This window comes from Pseudorasbora parva, chromosome 21 (genome assembly GCF_024679245.1).
Source record: "Pseudorasbora parva isolate DD20220531a chromosome 21, ASM2467924v1, whole genome shotgun sequence".
NCBI classification, from domain to species: domain Eukaryota; kingdom Metazoa; phylum Chordata; class Actinopteri; order Cypriniformes; family Gobionidae; genus Pseudorasbora; species Pseudorasbora parva.
Window position 1 is genome coordinate 11,204,700 of NC_090192.1, and position 14,485 is coordinate 11,219,184.

General features: G+C 47.3%; 31 non-coding genes across 31 annotated transcripts; all 31 read left to right on the forward strand.

Moving 5' to 3' along the window:
- The first annotated feature begins 35 nt into the window (after window positions 1–35).
- Window positions 36–117, forward strand: trnal-aag (transfer RNA leucine (anticodon AAG)). Its single transcript has one exon. It is a non-coding gene; the product is annotated as a tRNA-Leu (tRNA).
- A 218-nt stretch (window positions 118–335) lies between these two features.
- On the forward strand, window positions 336–417 carry trnal-uag (transfer RNA leucine (anticodon UAG)). The gene has a single exon. It is a non-coding gene; the product is annotated as a tRNA-Leu (tRNA).
- Window positions 418–909: 492 nt separating this feature from the next.
- On the forward strand, window positions 910–991 carry trnal-aag (transfer RNA leucine (anticodon AAG)). Its single transcript has one exon. It is a non-coding gene; the product is annotated as a tRNA-Leu (tRNA).
- Window positions 992–1,209: 218 nt separating this feature from the next.
- trnal-uag (transfer RNA leucine (anticodon UAG)) lies at window positions 1,210–1,291 on the forward strand. The gene has a single exon. It is a non-coding gene; the product is annotated as a tRNA-Leu (tRNA).
- A 791-nt stretch (window positions 1,292–2,082) lies between these two features.
- On the forward strand, window positions 2,083–2,164 carry trnal-aag (transfer RNA leucine (anticodon AAG)). Its single transcript has one exon. It is a non-coding gene; the product is annotated as a tRNA-Leu (tRNA).
- A 218-nt stretch (window positions 2,165–2,382) lies between these two features.
- Window positions 2,383–2,464, forward strand: trnal-uag (transfer RNA leucine (anticodon UAG)). The gene has a single exon. It is a non-coding gene; the product is annotated as a tRNA-Leu (tRNA).
- A 492-nt stretch (window positions 2,465–2,956) lies between these two features.
- Window positions 2,957–3,038, forward strand: trnal-aag (transfer RNA leucine (anticodon AAG)). The gene has a single exon. It is a non-coding gene; the product is annotated as a tRNA-Leu (tRNA).
- Window positions 3,039–3,256: 218 nt separating this feature from the next.
- trnal-uag (transfer RNA leucine (anticodon UAG)) lies at window positions 3,257–3,338 on the forward strand. Its single transcript has one exon. It is a non-coding gene; the product is annotated as a tRNA-Leu (tRNA).
- Window positions 3,339–3,830: 492 nt separating this feature from the next.
- On the forward strand, window positions 3,831–3,912 carry trnal-aag (transfer RNA leucine (anticodon AAG)). The gene has a single exon. It is a non-coding gene; the product is annotated as a tRNA-Leu (tRNA).
- A 218-nt stretch (window positions 3,913–4,130) lies between these two features.
- trnav-uac (transfer RNA valine (anticodon UAC)) lies at window positions 4,131–4,212 on the forward strand. Its single transcript has one exon. It is a non-coding gene; the product is annotated as a tRNA-Val (tRNA).
- A 791-nt stretch (window positions 4,213–5,003) lies between these two features.
- On the forward strand, window positions 5,004–5,085 carry trnal-uag (transfer RNA leucine (anticodon UAG)). Its single transcript has one exon. It is a non-coding gene; the product is annotated as a tRNA-Leu (tRNA).
- Window positions 5,086–5,577: 492 nt separating this feature from the next.
- trnal-aag (transfer RNA leucine (anticodon AAG)) lies at window positions 5,578–5,659 on the forward strand. Its single transcript has one exon. It is a non-coding gene; the product is annotated as a tRNA-Leu (tRNA).
- A 218-nt stretch (window positions 5,660–5,877) lies between these two features.
- Window positions 5,878–5,959, forward strand: trnal-uag (transfer RNA leucine (anticodon UAG)). Its single transcript has one exon. It is a non-coding gene; the product is annotated as a tRNA-Leu (tRNA).
- A 492-nt stretch (window positions 5,960–6,451) lies between these two features.
- On the forward strand, window positions 6,452–6,533 carry trnal-aag (transfer RNA leucine (anticodon AAG)). The gene has a single exon. It is a non-coding gene; the product is annotated as a tRNA-Leu (tRNA).
- A 218-nt stretch (window positions 6,534–6,751) lies between these two features.
- trnal-uag (transfer RNA leucine (anticodon UAG)) lies at window positions 6,752–6,834 on the forward strand. Its single transcript has one exon. It is a non-coding gene; the product is annotated as a tRNA-Leu (tRNA).
- Window positions 6,835–7,326: 492 nt separating this feature from the next.
- Window positions 7,327–7,408, forward strand: trnal-aag (transfer RNA leucine (anticodon AAG)). The gene has a single exon. It is a non-coding gene; the product is annotated as a tRNA-Leu (tRNA).
- A 218-nt stretch (window positions 7,409–7,626) lies between these two features.
- Window positions 7,627–7,708, forward strand: trnal-uag (transfer RNA leucine (anticodon UAG)). The gene has a single exon. It is a non-coding gene; the product is annotated as a tRNA-Leu (tRNA).
- A 489-nt stretch (window positions 7,709–8,197) lies between these two features.
- On the forward strand, window positions 8,198–8,279 carry trnal-aag (transfer RNA leucine (anticodon AAG)). Its single transcript has one exon. It is a non-coding gene; the product is annotated as a tRNA-Leu (tRNA).
- Window positions 8,280–8,497: 218 nt separating this feature from the next.
- Window positions 8,498–8,579, forward strand: trnal-uag (transfer RNA leucine (anticodon UAG)). The gene has a single exon. It is a non-coding gene; the product is annotated as a tRNA-Leu (tRNA).
- A 492-nt stretch (window positions 8,580–9,071) lies between these two features.
- trnal-aag (transfer RNA leucine (anticodon AAG)) lies at window positions 9,072–9,153 on the forward strand. Its single transcript has one exon. It is a non-coding gene; the product is annotated as a tRNA-Leu (tRNA).
- Window positions 9,154–9,371: 218 nt separating this feature from the next.
- On the forward strand, window positions 9,372–9,453 carry trnal-uag (transfer RNA leucine (anticodon UAG)). The gene has a single exon. It is a non-coding gene; the product is annotated as a tRNA-Leu (tRNA).
- A 492-nt stretch (window positions 9,454–9,945) lies between these two features.
- On the forward strand, window positions 9,946–10,027 carry trnal-aag (transfer RNA leucine (anticodon AAG)). Its single transcript has one exon. It is a non-coding gene; the product is annotated as a tRNA-Leu (tRNA).
- Window positions 10,028–10,245: 218 nt separating this feature from the next.
- Window positions 10,246–10,327, forward strand: trnal-uag (transfer RNA leucine (anticodon UAG)). The gene has a single exon. It is a non-coding gene; the product is annotated as a tRNA-Leu (tRNA).
- Window positions 10,328–10,818: 491 nt separating this feature from the next.
- Window positions 10,819–10,900, forward strand: trnal-aag (transfer RNA leucine (anticodon AAG)). The gene has a single exon. It is a non-coding gene; the product is annotated as a tRNA-Leu (tRNA).
- A 218-nt stretch (window positions 10,901–11,118) lies between these two features.
- Window positions 11,119–11,200, forward strand: trnal-uag (transfer RNA leucine (anticodon UAG)). Its single transcript has one exon. It is a non-coding gene; the product is annotated as a tRNA-Leu (tRNA).
- Window positions 11,201–11,693: 493 nt separating this feature from the next.
- Window positions 11,694–11,775, forward strand: trnal-aag (transfer RNA leucine (anticodon AAG)). The gene has a single exon. It is a non-coding gene; the product is annotated as a tRNA-Leu (tRNA).
- Window positions 11,776–11,993: 218 nt separating this feature from the next.
- On the forward strand, window positions 11,994–12,075 carry trnal-uag (transfer RNA leucine (anticodon UAG)). Its single transcript has one exon. It is a non-coding gene; the product is annotated as a tRNA-Leu (tRNA).
- Window positions 12,076–12,567: 492 nt separating this feature from the next.
- trnal-aag (transfer RNA leucine (anticodon AAG)) lies at window positions 12,568–12,649 on the forward strand. The gene has a single exon. It is a non-coding gene; the product is annotated as a tRNA-Leu (tRNA).
- Window positions 12,650–12,867: 218 nt separating this feature from the next.
- trnal-uag (transfer RNA leucine (anticodon UAG)) lies at window positions 12,868–12,949 on the forward strand. The gene has a single exon. It is a non-coding gene; the product is annotated as a tRNA-Leu (tRNA).
- A 791-nt stretch (window positions 12,950–13,740) lies between these two features.
- Window positions 13,741–13,822, forward strand: trnal-aag (transfer RNA leucine (anticodon AAG)). Its single transcript has one exon. It is a non-coding gene; the product is annotated as a tRNA-Leu (tRNA).
- A 218-nt stretch (window positions 13,823–14,040) lies between these two features.
- On the forward strand, window positions 14,041–14,122 carry trnal-uag (transfer RNA leucine (anticodon UAG)). Its single transcript has one exon. It is a non-coding gene; the product is annotated as a tRNA-Leu (tRNA).
- The last annotated feature ends 363 nt before the right edge of the window (window positions 14,123–14,485 follow it).

Here is a 14,485-nt window from a genome sequence, read left to right on the forward strand (position 1 = left end):
AAGGCGAAAATGGCCCAGGGAAGGCACTTTCGCATGGTAGCGTGGCCGAGCGGTCTAAGGCGCTGGATTAAGGCTCCAGTCTCTTTGGGGGCGTGGGTTCGAATCCCACCGCTGCCAAGGAACACTTTTGGAAGGCTCTTGTGGCTGCTATGCCTGAGCAAGACGACTGGAGAAGTGACACTGCATGCTCCCAGTCTCTTCCAAAACCAGCCACTTTTGCTTTCCTGAGCCTTACTCGACAGGCTTCAGGGCCTCACAATGAAGGTCCGCACCCAACATTTTCTCCTATTCTAGAAAAATGGGCAGAAAAAGCCCCCCGAAAGAAACAGCAGTGGGGTAGTGTGGCCGAGGGGTCTAAGGCGCTGGATTTAGGCTCCAGTCTCTTCGGGGGCGTGGGTTCGAATCCCACCACTGCCAGCATTGATTTTAAAGAGGGCAATACACCTTAAGTGTGCTGCAAAACTGTGTAGCAGGAAATCTGCACCCTGTTGAATCAGGGACAACCAAAAATTACAATTGTAGTAATTTCAGTTTAAAAATGAGTTGGAATCTAATAATAACATAGTCTTTAATCATAGAAGCAGCCGATTTGACTCAAGATTTTTTGGAAAATTGACAACTACCTGATGATTTTGAGTTTAACTTCAGCACAGCTAGCTCCCATTTTGGAGTAAGGCCCAATGGCTTTGATTAGATGATTCAGGTGTGTTTGATTAGAGATGGAATTGCAATCTGCAGATAGGGAGGCCTCCAGGAGTGTAACTGCGTACCCCTGCATTTATGAGGTCTTTTAATCTGTGGAGGAGCTCCTCCAAGGCACATGGAATGTCAACTGACTGACTTGTGGCCAAGTGCGACATTAAATTAAAATAAGAAGGCGAAAATGGCCCAGGGAAGACACTCTCGCATGGTAGCGTGGCCGAGCGGTCTAAGGCGCTGGATTAAGGCTCCAGTCTCTTCGGGGGCGTGGGTTCGAATCCCACCGCTGCCAAGGAACACTTTTGGAAGGCTCTTGTGGCTGCTATGCCTGAGCATGACGACTGGAGAAGTGACACTGCATGCTCCCAGTCTCTTCCAAAACCAGCCACTTTTGCTTTCCTGAGCCTTACTCGACAGGCTTCAGGGCCTCACAATGAAGGTCCGCACCCAACATTTTCTCCTATTCTAGAAAAATGGGCAGAAAAAGGCCCCCGAAAGAAACAGCAGTGGGGTAGTGTGGCCGAGGGGTCTAAGGCGCTGGATTTAGGCTCCAGTCTCTTCGGGGGCGTGGGTTTGAATCCCACCACTGCCAGCATTGGTTTTAAAGAGGGCAATACACCTTAAGTGTGCTGCAAAACTGTGTAGCAGGAAATCTGCACCCTGTTGAATCAGGGACAACCAAAAATTACAATTGTAGTAATTTCAGTTTAAAAATGAGTTGGAATCTAATAATAACATAGTCTTTAATCATAGAAGCAGCCGATTTGACTCAAGATTTTTTGGAAAATTGACAACTACCTCACGATTTTGAGTTTAACTTCAGCACAGCTAGCTGCCATTTTGGAGTAAGGCCCAATGGCTTTGATTAGATAATTCAGGTGTGTTTGATTAGAGATGGAATTGCAATCTGCAGATAGGGAGGCCTCCAGGAGTGTAACTGCGTACCCCTGCATTTATGAGGTCTTTTAATTTGTGGAGGAGCTCCTCCAAGGCACATGGAATGTCAACTGACTGACTTGTGGCCAAGTGCGACATTAAATTAAAATAAGAAGGCGAAAATGGCCCAGGGAAGGCACTCTCGCATGGTACCGTGGCTGAGCGGTCTAAGGCGCTGGATTAAGGCTCCAGTCTCTTCGGGGGCGTGGGTTCGAATCCCACCGCTGCCAAGGAACACTTTTGGAAGGCTCTTGTGGCTGCTATGCCTGAGCATGACGACTGGAGAAGTGACACTGCATGCTCCCAGTCTCTTCCAAAACCAGCCACTTTTGCTTTCCTGAGCCTTACTCGACAGGCTTCAGGGGCCTCACAATGAAGGTCCGCACCCAACATTTTCTCCTATTCTAGAAAAATGGGTAGAAAAAGGCAGGGAAGGCACTCTCGCATGGTAGCGTGGCCGAGCGGTCTAAGGCGCTGGATTAAGGCTCCAGTCTCTTCGGGGGCGTGGGTTCGAATCCCACCGCTGCCAAGGAACACTTTTGGAAGGCTCTTGTGGCTGCTATGCCTGAGCATGACGACTGGAGAAGTGACACTGCATGCTCCCAGTCTCTTCCAAAACCAGCCACTTTTGCTTTCCTGAGCCTTACTCGACAGGCTTCAGGGCATCACAATGAAGGTCCGCACCCAACATTTTCTCCTTTTCTAGAAAAATGGGCAGAAAAAGGCCCCCGAAAGAAACAGCAGTGGGGTAGTGTGGCCGAGGGGTCTAAGGCGCTGGATTTAGGCTCCAGTCTCTTCGGGGGCGTGGGTTCGAATCCCACCACTGCCAGCATTGATTTTAAAGAGGGCAATACACCTTAAGTGTGCTGCAAAACTGTGTAGCAGGAAATCTGCACCCTGTTGAATCAGGGACAACCAAAAATTACAATTGTAGTAATTTCAGTTTAAAAATGATTTGGAATCTAATAATAACATAGTCTTTAATCATAGAAGCAGCCGATTTGACTCAAAATTTTTTGGAAAATTGACAACTACCTCACGATTTTGAGTTTAACTTCAGCACAGCTAGCTGCCATTTTGGAGTAAGGCCCAATGGCTTTGATTAGATGATTCAGGTGTGTTTGATTAGAGATGGAATTGCAATCTGCAGATAGGGAGGCCTCCAGGAGTGTAACTGCGTACCCCTGCATTTATGAGGTCTTTTAATCTGTGGAGGAGCTCCTCCAAGGCACATGGAATGTCAACTGACTGACTTGTGGCCAAGTGCGACATTAAATTAAAATAAGAAGGCGAAAATGGCCCAGGGAAGGCACTTTCGCATGGTAGCGTGGCCGAGCGGTCTAAGGCGCTGGATTAAGGCTCCAGTCTCTTTGGGGGCGTGGGTTCGAATCCCACCGCTGCCAAGGAACACTTTTGGAAGGCTCTTGTGGCTGCTATGCCTGAGCATGACGACTGGAGAAGTGACACTGCATGCTCCCAGTCTCTTCCAAAACCAGCCACTTTTGCTTTCCTGAGCCTTACTCGACAGGCTTCAGGGCCTCACAATGAAGGTCCGCACCCAACATTTTCTCCTATTCTAGAAAAATGGGCAGAAAAAGCCCCCCGAAAGAAACAGCAGTGGGGTAGTGTGGCCGAGGGGTCTAAGGCGCTGGATTTAGGCTCCAGTCTCTTCGGGGGCGTGGGTTCGAATCCCACCACTGCCAGCATTGATTTTAAAGAGGGCAATACACCTTAAGTGTGCTGCAAAACTGTGTAGCAGGAAATCTGCACCCTGTTGAATCAGGGATAACCAAAAATTACAATTGTAGTAATTTCAATTTAAAAATGAGTTGGAATCTAATAATAACATAGTCTTTAATCATAGAAGCAGCTGATTTGACTCAAGATTTTTTGGAAAATTGACAACTACCTCACGATTTTGAGTTTAACTTCAGCATAGCTAGCTGCCATTTTGGAGTAAGGCCCAATGGCTTTGATTAGATGATTCAGGTGTGTTTGATTAGAGATGGAATTGCAATCTGCAGATATGGAGGCCTCCAGGAGTGTAACTGTGTACCCCTGCATTTATGAGGTCTTTTAATCTGTGGAGGAGTTCCTCCAAGGCACGTGGAATGTCAACTGACTGACTTGTGGCCAAGTGCGACATTAAATTAAAATAAGAAGGCGAAAATGGCCCAGGGAAGGAACTCTCGCATGGTAGCGTGGCCGAGCGGTCTAAGGCGCTGGATTAAGGCTCCAGTCTCTTCGGGGGTGTGGGTTCGAATCCCACCGCTGCCAAGGAACACTTTTGGAAGGCTCTTGTGGCTGCTATGCCTGAGCAAGACGACTGGAGAAGTGACACTGCATGCTCCCAGTCTCTTCCAAAACCAGCCACTTTTGCTTTTCTGAGCCTTACTCGACAGGCTTCAGGGCCTCACAATGAAGGTCCGCACCCAACATTTTCTCCTATTCTAGAAAAATGGGTAGAAAAAGGCCCCCGAAAGAAACAGCAGTGGGGTAGTGTGACCGAGGGGTCTAAGGCGCTGGATTTACGCTCCAGTCTCTTCGGGGGCGTGGGTTCGAATCCCACCACTGCCAGCATTGATTTTAAAGAGGGCAATACACCTTAAGTGTGCTGCAAAACTGTGTAGCAGGAAATCTGCACCCTGTTGAATCAGGGACAACCAAAAATTACAATTGTAGTAATTTCAGTTTAAAAATGAGTTGGAATCTAATAATAACATAGTCTTTAATCATAGAAGCAGCCGATTTGACTCAAGATTTTTTGGAAAATTGACAACTACCTGACGATTTTGAGTTTAACTTCAGCACAGCTAGCTCCCATTTTGGAGTAAGGCCCAATGGCTTTGATTAGATGATTCAGGTGTGTTTGATTAGAGATGGAATTGCAATCTGCAGATAGGGAGGCCTCCAGGAGTGTAACTGCGTACCCCTGCATTTATGAGGTCTTTTAATCTGTGGAGGAGCTCCTCCAAGGCACATGGAATGTCAACTGACTGACTTGTGGCCAAGTGCGACATTAAATTAAAATAAGAAGGCGAAAATGGCCCAGGGAAGGCACTCTCGCATCTAGTGTGGCCGAGCGGTCTAAGGCGCTGGATTAAGGCTCCAGTCTCTTCGGGGGCGTGGGTTCGAATCCCACCGCTGCCAAGGAACACTTTTGGAAGGCTCTTGTGGCTGCTATGCCTGAGCATGACGACTGGAGAAGTGACACTGCATGCTCCCAGTCTCTTCCAAAACCAGCCACTTTTGCTTTCCTGAGCCTTACTCGACAGGCTTCAGGGCCTTACAATGAAGGTCCGCACCCAACATTTTCTCCTATTCTAGAAAAATGGGCAGAAAAAGGCCCCCGAAAGAAACAGCAGTGGGGTAGTGTGGCCGAGGGGTCTAAGGCGCTGGATTTAGGCTCCAGTCTCTTCGGGGGCGTGGGTTCGAATCCCACCACTGCCAGCATTGGTTTTAAAGAGAACAATACACCTTAAGTGTGCTGCAAAACTGTGTAGCAGGAAATCTGCACCCTGTTGAATCAGGGACAACCAAAAATTACAATTGTAGTAATTTCAGTTTAAAAATGAGTTGGAATCTAATAATAACATACTCTTTAATCATAGAAGCAGCCGATTTGACTCAAGATTTTTTGGAAAATTGACAACTACCTGACGATTTTGAGTTTAACTTCAGCACAGCTAGCTCCCATTTTGGAGTAAGGCCCAATGGCTTTGATTAGATGATTCAGGTGTGTTTGATTAGAGATGGAATTGCAATCTGCAGATAGGGAGGCCTCCAGGAGTGTAACTGCGTACCCCTGCATTTATGAGGTCTTTTAATCTGTGGAGGAGCTCCTCCAAGGCACATGGAATGTCAACTGACTGACTTGTGGCCAAGTGCGACATTAAATTAAAATAAGAAGGTGAAAATGGCCCAGGGAAGGCACTCTCGCATGGTAGCGTGGCCGAGCGGTCTAAGGCGCTGGATTAAGGCTCTAGTCTCTTTGGGGGCGTGGGTTCGAATCCCACCGCTGCCAAGGAACACTTTTGGAAGGCTCTTGTGGCTGCTATGCCTGAGCAAGACGACTGGAGAAGTGACACTGCATGCTCCCAGTCTTTTCCAAAACCAGCCACTTTTGCTTTCCTGAGCCTTACTCGACAGGCTTCAGGGCATCACAATGAAGGTCCGCACCCAACATTTTCTCCTTTTCTAGAAAAATGGGCAGAAAAAGGCCCCCGAAAGAAACAGCAGTGGGGTAGTGTGGCCGAAGGGTCTAAGGCGCTGGATTTAGGCTCCAGTCTCTTCGGGGGCGTGGGTTCGAATCCCACCACTGCCAGCATTGATTTTAAAGAGGGCAATACACCTTAAGTGTGCTGCAAAACTGTGTAGCAGGAAATCTGCACCCTGTTGAATCAGGGACAACCAAAAATTACAATTGTAGTAATTTCAGTTTAAAAATGAGTTGGAATCTAATAATAACATAGTCTTTAATCATAGAAGCAGCCGATTTGACTCAAAATTTTTTGGAAAATTGACAACTACCTCACGATTTTGAGTTTAACTTCAGCACAGCTAGCTGCCATTTTGGAGTAAGGCCCAATGGCTTTGATTAGATGATTCAGGTGTGTTTGATTAGAGATGGAATTGCAATCTGCAGATAGGGAGGCCTCCAGGAGTGTAACTGCGTACCCCTGCATTTATGAGGTCTTTTAATCTGTGGAGGAGCTCCTCCAAGGCACATGGAATGTCAACTGACTGACTTGTGGCCAAGTGCGACATTAAATTAAAATAAGAAGGCGAAAATGGCCCAGGGAAGGCACTCTTGCATGGTAGCGTGGCCGAGCGGTCTAAGGCGCTGGATTAAGGCTCCAGTCTCTTTGGGGGCGTGGGTTCGAATCCCACCGCTGCCAAGGAACACTTTTGGAAGGCTCTTGTGGCTGCTATGCCTGAGCAAGACGACTGGAGAAGTGACACTGCATGCTCCCAGTCTCTTCCAAAACCAGCCACTTTTGCTTTCCTGAGCCTTACTCGACAGGCTTCAGGGCATCACAATGAAGGTCCGCACCCAACATTTTCTCCTTTTCTAGAAAAATGGGCAGAAAAAGGCCCCCGAAAGAAACAGCAGTGGGGTAGTGTGGCCGAGGGGTCTAAGGCGCTGGATTTAGGCTCCAGTCTCTTTCGGGGGCGTGGGCTCGAATCCCACCACTGCCAGCATTGATTTTAAAGAGGGCAATACACCTTAAGTGTGCTGCAAAACTGTGTAGCAGGAAATCTGCACCCTGTTGAATCAGGGACAACCAAAAATTACAATTGTAGTAATTTCAGTTTAAAAATGAGTTGGAATCTAATAATAACATAGTCTTTAATCATAGAAGCAGCCGATTTGACTCAAAATTTTTTGGAAAATTGACAACTACCTGACGATTTTGAGTTTAACTTCAGCACAGCTAGCTGCCATTTTGGAGTAAGGCCCAATGGCTTTGATTAGATGATTCAGGTGTGTTTGATTAGAGATGGAATTGCAATCTGCAGATAGGGAGGCCTCCAGGAGTGTAACTGCGTACCCCTGCATTTATGAGGTCTTTTAATCTGTGGAGGAGCTCCTCCAAGGCACATGGAATGTCAACTGACTGACTTGTGGCCAAGTGCGACATTAAATTAAAATAAGAAGGCGAAAATGGCCCAGGGAAGGCGCTCTCGCATGGTAGCGTGGCCGAGCGGTCTAAGGCGCTGGATTAAGGCTCCAGTCTCTTCAGGGGCGTGGGTTCGAATCCCACCGCTGCCAAGGAACACTTTTGGAAGGCTCTTGTGGCTGCTATGCCTGAGCATGACGACTGGAGAAGTGACACTGCATGCTCCCAGTCTCTTCCAAAACCAGCCACTTTTGCTTTCCTGAGCCTTACTCGACAGGCTTCAGGGCCTCACAATGAAGGTCCGCACCCAACATTTTCTCCTATTCTAGAAAAATGGGCAGAAAAAGCCCTCCGAAAGAAACAGCAGTGGGGTAGTGTGGCCGAGGGGTCTAAGGCGCTGGATTTAGGCTCCAGTCTCTTCGGGGGCGTGGGTTCGAATCCCACCACTGCCAGCATTGATTTTAAAGAGGGCAATACACCTTAAGTGTGCTGCAAAACTGTGTAGCAGGAAATCTGCACCCTGTTGAATCAGGGACAACCAAAAATTACAATTGTAGTAATTTCAGTTTAAAAATGAGTTGGAATCTAATAATAACAATCTTTAATCATAGAAGCAGCCGATTTGACTCAAAATTTTTTGGAAAATTGACAACTACCTCACGATTTTGAGTTTAACTTCAGCACAGCTAGCTGCCATTTTGGAGTAAGGCCCAATGGCTTTGATTAGATGATTCAGGTGTGTTTGATTAGAGATGGAATTGCAATCTGCAGATAGGGAGGCCTCCAGGAGTGTAACTGCGTACCCCTGCATTTATGAGGTCTTTTAATCTGTGGAGGAGCTCCTCCAAGGCACATGGAATGTCAACTGACTGACTTGTGGCCAAGTGCGACATTAAATTAAAATAAGAAGGTGAAAATGGCCCAGGGAAGGCACTCTGCATGGTAGCGTGGCCGAGCGGTCTAAGGCGCTGGATTAAGGCTCCAGTCTCTTCGGGGGCGTGGGTTCGAATCCCACCGCTGCCAAGGAACACTTTTGGAAGGCTCTTGTGGCTGCTATGCCTGAGCAAGACGACTGGAGAAGTGACACTGCATGCTCCAAGTCTCTTCCAAAACCAGCCACTTTTGCTTTCCTGAGCCTTACTCGACAGGCTTCAGGGCATCACAATGAAGGTCCGCACCCAACATTTTCTCCTTTTCTAGAAAAATGGGCAGAAAAAGGCCCCCGAAAGAAACAGCAGTGGGGTAGTGTGGCCGAGGGGTCTAAGGCGCTGGATTTAGGCTCCAGTCTCTTTGGGGGCGTGGGTTCGAATCCCACCACTGCCAGCATTGATTTTAAAGAGGGCAATACACCTTAAGTGTGCTGCAAAACTGTGTAGCAGGAAATCTGCACCCTGTTGAATCAGGGACAACCAAAAATTACAATTGTAGTAATTTCAGTTTAAAAATGATTTGGAATCTAATAATAACATAGTCTTTAATCATAGAAGCAGCCGATTTGACTCAAAATTTTTTGGAAAATTGACAACTACCTCACGATTTTGAGTTTAACTTCAGCACAGCTAGCTGCCATTTTGGAGTAAGGCCCAATGGCTTTGATTAGATGATTCAGGTGTGTTTGATTAGAGATGGAATTGCAATCTGCAGATAGGGAGGCCTCCAGGAGTGTAACTGCGTACCCCTGCATTTATGAGGTCTTTTAATCTGTGGAGGAGCTCCTCCAAGGCACATGGAATGTCAACTGACTGACTTGTGGCCAAGTGCGACATTAAATTAAAATAAGAAGGCGAAAATGGCCCAGGGAAGGCACTTTCGCATGGTAGCGTGGCCGAGCGGTCTAAGGCACTGGATTAAGGCTCCAGTCTCTTTGAGGGCGTGGGTTCGAATCCCACCGCTGCCAAGGAACACTTTTGGAAGGCTCTTGTGGCTGCTATGCCTGAGCATGACGACTGGAGAAGTGACACTGCATGCTCCCAGTCTCTTCCAAAACCAGACACTTTTGCTTTCCTGAGCCTTACTCGACAGGCTTCAGGGCCTCACAATGAAGGTCCGCACCCAACATTTTCTCCTATTCTAGAAAAATGGGCAGAAAAAGGCCCCCGAAAGAAACAGCAGTGGGGTAGTGTGGCCGAGGGGTCTAAGGCGCTGGATTTAGGCTCCAGTCTCTTCGGGGGCGTGGGTTCGAATCCCACCACTGCCAGCATTGGTTTTAAAGAGAACAATACACCTTAAGTGTGCTGCAAAACTGTGTAGCAGGAAATCTGCACCCTGTTGAATCAGGGACAACCAAAAATTACAATTGTAGTAATTTCAGTTTAAAAATGAGTTGGAATCTAATAATAACATAGTCTTTAATCATAGAAGCAGCCGATTTGACTCAAAAAATTTTGGAAAATTGACAACTACCTCACGATTTTGAGTTTAACTTCAGCACAGCTAGCTGCCATTTTGGAGTAAGGCCCAATGGCTTTGATTAGATGATTCAGGTGTGTTTGATTAGAGATGGAATTGCAATCTGCAGATAGGGAGGCCTCCAGGAGTGTAACTGCGTACCCCTGCATTTATGAGGTCTTTTAATCTGTGGAGGAGCTCCTCCAAGGCACATGGAATGTCAACTGACTGACTTGTGGCCAAGTGCGACATTAAATTAAAATAAGAAGGCGAAAATGGCCCAGGGAAGGCACTCTCGCATGGTAGCGTGGCCGAGCGGTCTAAGGCGCTGGATTAAGTCTCCAGTCTCTTCGGGGGTGTGGGTTCGAATCCCACCGCTGCCAAGGAACACTTTTGGAAGGCTCTTGTTGCTGCTATGCCTGAGCATGACGACTGGAGAAGTGACACTGCATGCTCCCAGTCTCTTCCAAAACCAGCCACTTTTGCTTTCCTGAGCCTTACTCGACAGGCTTCAGGGCCTCACAATGAAGGTCCGCACCCAACATTTTCTCCTATTCTAGAAAAATGGGCAGAAAAAGGCCCCCGAAAGAAACAGCAGTGGGGTAGTGTGGCCGAGGGGTCTAAGGCGCTGGATTTAGGCTCCAGTCTCTTCGGGGGCGTGGGTTCGAATCCCACCACTGCCAGCATTGATTTTAAAGAGGGCAATACACCTTAAGTGTGCTGCAAAACTGTGTAGCAGGAAATCTGCACCCTGTTGAATCAGGGACAACCAAAAATTACAATTGTAGTAATTTCAGTTTAAAAATGAGTTGGAATCTAATAATAACATAGTCTTTAATCATAGAAGCAGCCGATTTGACTCAAGATTTTTTGGAAAATTGACAACTACCTGACGATTTTGAGTTTAACTTCAGCACAGCTAGCTGCCATTTTGGAGTAAGGCCCAATGGCTTTGATTAGATGATTCAGGTGTGTTTGATTAGAGATGGAATTGCAATCTGCAGATAGGGAGGCCTCCAGGAGTGTAACTGCGTACCCCTGCATTTATGAGGTCTTTTAATCTGTGGAGGAGCTCCTCCAAGGCACATGGAATGTCAACTGACTGACTTGTGGCCAAGTGCGACATTAAATTAAAATAAGAAGGTGAAAATGGCCCAGGGAAGGCACTCTGCATGGTAGCGTGGCCGAGCGGTCTAAGGCGCTGGATTAAGGCTCCAGTCTCTTCGGCGGCGTGGGTTCGAATCCCACCGCTGCCAAGGAACACTTTTGGAAGGCTCTTGTGGCTGCTATGCCTGAGCAAGACGACTGGAGAAGTGACACTGCATGCTCCCAGTCTCTTCCAAAACCAGCCACTTTTGCTTTCCTGAGCCTTACTCGACAGGCTTCAGGGCATCACAATGAAGGTCCGCACCCAACATTTTCTCCTTTTCTAGAAAAATGGGCAGAAAAAGGCCCCCGAAAGAAACAGCAGTGGGGTAGTGTGGCCGAGGGGTCTAAGGCGCTGGATTTAGGCTCCAGTCTCTTCGGGGGCGTGGGTTCGAATCCCACCACTGCCAGCATTGATTTTAAAGAGGGCAATACACCTTAAGTGTGCTGCAAAACTGTGTAGCAGGAAATCTGCACCCTGTTGAATCAGGGACAACCAAAAATTACAATTGTAGTAATTTCAGTTTAAAAATGATTTGGAATCTAATAATAACATAGTCTTTAATCATAGAAGCAGCCGATTTGACTCAAAATTTTTTTGGAAAATTGACAACTACCTCACGATTTTGAGTTTAACTTCAGCACAGCTAGCTGCCATTTTGGAGTAAGGCCCAATGGCTTTGATTAGATGATTCAGGTGTGTTTGATTAGAGATGGAATTGCAATCTGCAGATAGGGAGGCCTCCAGGAGTGTAACTGCGTACCCCTGCATTTATGAGGTCTTTTAATCTGTGGAGGAGCTCCTCCAAGGCACATGGAATGTCAACTGACTGACTTGTGGCCAAGTGCGACATTAAATTAAAATAAGAAGGCGAAAATGGCCCAGGGAAGGCACTTTCGCATGGTAGCGTGGCCGAGCGGTCTAAGGCGCTGGATTAAGGCTCCAGTCTCTTTGGGGGCGTGGGTTCGAATCCCACCGCTGCCAAGGAACACTTTTGGAAGGCTCTTGTGGCTGCTATGCCTGAGCAAGACGACTGGAGAAGTGACACTGCATGCTCCCAGTCTCTTCCAAAACCAGCCACTTTTGCTTTCCTGAGCCTTACTCGACAGGCTTCAGGGCCTCACAATGAAGGTCCGCACCCAACATTTTCTCCTATTCTAGAAAAATGGGCAGAAAAAGCCCCCCGAAAGAAACAGCAGTGGGGTAGTGTGGCCGAGGGGTCTAAGGCGCTGGATTTAGGCTCCAGTCTCTTCGGGGGCGTGGGTTCGAATCCCACCACTGCCAGCATTGATTTTAAAGAGGGCAATACACCTTAAGTGTGCTGCAAAACTGTGTAGCAGGAAATCTGCACCCTGTTGAATCAGGGACAACCAAAAATTACAATTGTAGTAATTTCAGTTTAAAAATGAGTTGGAATCTAATAATAACATAGTCTTTAATCATAGAAGCAGCCGATTTGACTCAAGATTTTTTGGAAAATTGACAACTACCTGATGATTTTGAGTTTAACTTCAGCACAGCTAGCTCCCATTTTGGAGTAAGGCCCAATGGCTTTGATTAGATGATTCAGGTGTGTTTGATTAGAGATGGAATTGCAATCTGCAGATAGGGAGGCCTCCAGGAGTGTAACTGCGTACCCCTGCATTTATGAGGTCTTTTAATCTGTGGAGGAGCTCCTCCAAGGCACATGGAATGTCAACTGACTGACTTGTGGCCAAGTGCGACATTAAATTAAAATAAGAAGGCGAAAATGGCCCAGGGAAGACACTCTCGCATGGTAGCGTGGCCGAGCGGTCTAAGGCGCTGGATTAAGGCTCCAGTCTCTTCGGGGGCGTGGGTTCGAATCCCACCGCTGCCAAGGAACACTTTTGGAAGGCTCTTGTGGCTGCTATGCCTGAGCATGACGACTGGAGAAGTGACACTGCATGCTCCCAGTCTCTTCCAAAACCAGCCACTTTTGCTTTCCTGAGCCTTACTCGACAGGCTTCAGGGCCTCACAATGAAGGTCCGCACCCAACATTTTCTCCTATTCTAGAAAAATGGGCAGAAAAAGGCCCCCGAAAGAAACAGCAGTGGGGTAGTGTGGCCGAGGGGTCTAAGGCGCTGGATTTAGGCTCCAGTCTCTTCGGGGGCGTGGGTTTGAATCCCACCACTGCCAGCATTGGTTTTAAAGAGGGCAATACACCTTAAGTGTGCTGCAAAACTGTGTAGCAGGAAATCTGCACCCTGTTGAATCAGGGACAACCAAAAATTACAATTGTAGTAATTTCAGTTTAAAAATGAGTTGGAATCTAATAATAACATAGTCTTTAATCATAGAAGCAGCCGATTTGACTCAAGATTTTTTGGAAAATTGACAACTACCTCACGATTTTGAGTTTAACTTCAGCACAGCTAGCTGCCATTTTGGAGTAAGGCCCAATGGCTTTGATTAGATAATTCAGGTGTGTTTGATTAGAGATGGAATTGCAATCTGCAGATAGGGAGGCCTCCAGGAGTGTAACTGCGTACCCCTGCATTTATGAGGTCTTTTAATTTGTGGAGGAGCTCCTCCAAGGCACATGGAATGTCAACTGACTGACTTGTGGCCAAGTGCGACATTAAATTAAAATAAGAAGGCGAAAATGGCCCAGGGAAGGCACTCTCGCATGGTACCGTGGCTGAGCGGTCTAAGGCGCTGGATTAAGGCTCCAGTCTCTTCGGGGGCGTGGGTTCGAATCCCACCGCTGCCAAGGAACACTTTTGGAAGGCTCTTGTGGCTGCTATGCCTGAGCATGACGACTGGAGAAGTGACACTGCATGCTCCCAGTCTCTTCCAAAACCAGCCACTTTTGCTTTCCTGAGCCTTACTCGACAGGCTTCAGGGGCCTCACAATGAAGGTCCGCACCCAACATTTTCTCCTATTCTAGAAAAATGGGTAGAAAAAGGCAGGGAAGGCACTCTCGCATGGTAGCGTGGCCGAGCGGTCTAAGGCGCTGGATTAAGGCTCCAGTCTCTTCGGGGGCGTGGGTTCGAATCCCACCGCTGCCAAGGAACACTTTTGGAAGGCTCTTGTGGCTGCTATGCCTGAGCATGACGACTGGAGAAGTGACACTGCATGCTCCCAGTCTCTTCCAAAACCAGCCACTTTTGCTTTCCTGAGCCTTACTCGACAGGCTTCAGGGCATCACAATGAAGGTCCGCACCCAACATTTTCTCCTTTTCTAGAAAAATGGGCAGAAAAAGGCCCCCGAAAGAAACAGCAGTGGGGTAGTGTGGCCGAGGGGTCTAAGGCGCTGGATTTAGGCTCCAGTCTCTTCGGGGGCGTGGGTTCGAATCCCACCACTGCCAGCATTGATTTTAAAGAGGGCAATACACCTTAAGTGTGCTGCAAAACTGTGTAGCAGGAAATCTGCACCCTGTTGAATCAGGGACAACCAAAAATTACAATTGTAGTAATTTCAGTTTAAAAATGATTTGGAATCTAATAATAACATAGTCTTTAATCATAGAAGCAGCCGATTTGACTCAAAATTTTTTGGAAAATTGACAACTACCTCACGATTTTGAGTTTAACTTCAGCACAGCTAGCTGCCATTTTGGAGTAAGGCCCAATGGCTTTGATTAGATGATTCAGGTGTGTTTGATTAGAGATGGAATTGCAATCTGCAGATAGGGAGGCCTCCAGGAGTGTAACTGCGTACCCCTGCATTT